The sequence below is a fragment of the Mus caroli genome, chromosome 6 (assembly GCF_900094665.2).
Source record: "Mus caroli chromosome 6, CAROLI_EIJ_v1.1, whole genome shotgun sequence".
NCBI lineage: Eukaryota > Metazoa > Chordata > Mammalia > Rodentia > Muridae > Mus > Mus caroli.
In genome coordinates, this window is record NC_034575.1 from 96,424,150 (window position 1) to 96,424,925 (window position 776).

At 48.7% G+C, this 776-nt stretch overlaps 1 non-coding gene across 1 annotated transcript; it reads right to left on the reverse strand.

Annotated features, from left to right (window-relative positions):
- Window positions 1-347: 347 nt before the first annotated feature.
- Window positions 348-481, reverse strand: LOC115031416. The gene has a single exon (XR_003837054.1). It is a non-coding gene; the product is annotated as a small nucleolar RNA SNORA17 (small nucleolar RNA).
- Window positions 482-776: the final 295 nt, after the last annotated feature.

A 776-nucleotide genomic window follows, 5' to 3' on the forward strand; every position in this document is an offset into this window, starting at 1 on the left:
ACCCCAGAACAGGGACATTTGTCTGCTGCTGCAGGGCCATGAACCCAGACATAGCCTCCTGTGGCAGCACAGGCCAGGACCCCACCGTGGTCCCAGGTGGCACCAGTGGTTACTCACATCAGGCTGTTCCTCACTACCCCTGAGTCTCCAGCTCTGCCTCTCTTCATCGTTCCACATCCTTCCGCTTCTCCTTCTCTTCCATTTCTCCATCACTTACTTGTTCCTCTGAGTGGCACCCAGGGTCTCTGAGTGTCTGCAGTCATCTCAGGAGTGGTCTCCCAAGTGCTACGACCCTTTTGTGCATTGTGGCAGTGGTCAGGGGTCATCTCGGCTCGCTTTTTTCAGGGAATGTTTGGCTTCTCATGATTCAGATGTCCATAGCTCAGAATCCCAAGCATAAACACAGCCTCTCTCTCCTTTCTGCCACCTACTGACACACACGTGACACTATAGTTACACCTAAAATGTCTCTCTGGGTAGCGCAGGGCCTTTTTTATTTTAAAACAACTTTTTTTTTTGGTCTTGTGGGAAACTTCAAATTTACAAAATGCAACAGAGCCAGACAGTGAATACCCAGGTAGCAGCCCTGTGGTGGGTCCAGGTTCCTGTCTGTTCCTACCCTCATATTCCTATTCACATCTCAAGACGATGTCATCTGCATCACTGTTTACAAAACACAAACCATTAGCCTAACTTCCTGCATACCTGAATCTTTCCATAAAATCATCACTGGCTGAAAGCCACCTCAACTCCGATTTTCTTCAGCATGTGTTCTG